This window comes from Carassius gibelio, chromosome B14 (assembly GCF_023724105.1).
Source record: "Carassius gibelio isolate Cgi1373 ecotype wild population from Czech Republic chromosome B14, carGib1.2-hapl.c, whole genome shotgun sequence".
NCBI lineage: Eukaryota > Metazoa > Chordata > Actinopteri > Cypriniformes > Cyprinidae > Carassius > Carassius gibelio.
The window spans coordinates 11727733-11730079 of NC_068409.1; positions in this window are offsets into that span (position 1 = coordinate 11727733).

The following is a 2347-nucleotide window of genomic DNA, read 5'->3' on the forward strand; positions in this document are numbered from 1 at the left end:
GTTAAATTATATGGGATTGAAACAAATTTGATTCATAGGTGATGCATATACTGTAAACCTGGTTATTGTGCATTACAGTTGCCACGATCATATCTGTTCTTCAGTCATACACACATCATATTTGTGACTAAAAGTGCATCATATTAGGTTTATTAGGTTATGTTAATGTGTAATCCAAATGGATGGAACATTTATATGCAATTCGGCGTTCGGCATCATTGATGTCAAACTTGGCATGACCTGTAAGCGGACGAGTACCAATGAATAACAACTTAATTTTTGGTCTGTACTTCACACAATGTGAAGGCAGATAAATATAGACTAACACTTGACCCATGTTCCCATGTATACTGGTGTCCAGGTCTAACTCAATCACTTACATTACATTTAATTGGAACATTTATATGCAATTCACATACACAAATCTTAAATTTAGGCCCTTTTTGTGTATGCATGTCATGTATGATGCCTACAAAAGCAGCTTGCTAGGTTTTGGAAGAGATGGTCGCCCATTGAGAAAGAGATTAAACTGATTCCAATGCACCTGTAGCCATAAAAGAAACTAGTATTGGAAAGTATACTGTATGCAACCATAAACATTTCAAACAGCAGCACACTACATTGATTTCACATGACTCATTATGTTGCATGCTTAATTTATTTACCATCTCAGAAGTCAATACTGATATTTTGCGATTTTTAATCCAAAAATGTGTTTATTTTTGGCAGCCTGATCAAATAATGAGTCAAGAAGGAGACGTTAAAGATGACGGATGACATCGCTTCCAGTTCATTCATCACAATGGATGGAAGGTCAAGTTGAGTGGATTTCATTGTTACACAGACTTCCCATGCAGCTCTGGTTGTATATTGCACATCAGAGTATTACATACATACAAAAATCTGCTTGATGTTCAGAGTTCCCATACCGCTTTCTTCAAAACACTCAGTATGTCAAGAAAATCTCAATTTTACACCTGTTTTTCATACCTGTATGCAGGAGCATCATGCACTAATTTTATTTCAAGGCGGCATCAGCGGAAGTCAATGCCTAAATAAAAAAAGACAGAACCAAAGAACAAAAACACTTTATAATTGTTTTCATAAGATTGAACTAAAAAAATTGTGTACAAAGGGACAAGAGTTAAAATCCCAATCTATAATACATAATTATCATGCATATGCAATCATGCAGATTGTTTTAAAATTAAGAAATCATAGGAGTTTCAGATGACAAGAGGGATTTGGGTGATTTCCTAAAACCCACCCATAAACATGCATAAAATAATTATAAGGAAATTAGCATTTAAATTCCACTGATATGATATCAGGGGTCATTGAAATTTTGGATTGGCCTATACTGAAAAAGTAGAGTAGGATTTACTTGGGAAAAATAAACTAGGAAAAAATTACACTTACACTTAAAAATAAAGGTGCTTCATGATGCCATAGAAGAAACTTTTTGTCTAAATGGTTCCATAAAGCCCCTTAACATCTTCAGTTTATAAAAAGGTAAGAAAGAGATTCTTTGTGGAACCAAAAATGTTTTTTCTATTGCAGCGCTGTGACGAACCTTTTAAGCAACTTTATTTTTATAGAAACTTCTAGTAAGTTTTACTAATATTTACAAAGAAACAGTATATGTTTCATAAACTGCACAAAACCAGAATAGTCTAAGATCATGGGTCATGGAAAAGGGTCTGGTTAATCCTTCTAATACATCTTCTAGTGAACACAGCGATGTTAAAGTGCTGATGTTTGCACAGGTAAACACTAACGTGCAACAAACAGGACAGCTGCATCTGTCCCATTATTAAATGGGATCAAAATGATTTCTGTTCCTAACATGATCTTGCTGACACTGTTGTTTGTGCAGTCATGACTGGACACTTCAGTCAGACAGCTGAATCAGAAAAAAAAAAGATTTCTTCATTTCTACCAACCTCTGATTGGAATAGCTTCAGGTGGAATTTCTGTGTGTTCACCTTCATCCCTGACTCTGCCTGGAGTGTGCGCTGATCTGGAATTCCTCACACTTGGGAAACGGGGAATTCCACACAGTAATACTTCAAGTCTTGCACACCCTGTCTGCTGAGCTCACTTCCTGCTGTAGACTCTTGACAACAGGAAGTAGGTAAGTGTCAGCAGGCATAATGAAGAGGTGTCATCCAGGTGAGAGGCTGATTAATTGTCCCTTACAGTATAGTGGGAAGGGAAGTTCCATAAATCAAAATACAATGTCATAACAAGCCATTATCGCCACCATGTGGTGATTGCATGAAGAATACTTTTCAAAACAAATCTAGTAGAAGCAGCGCAAAGTGCAAAAAGAAAATGCAACACCATG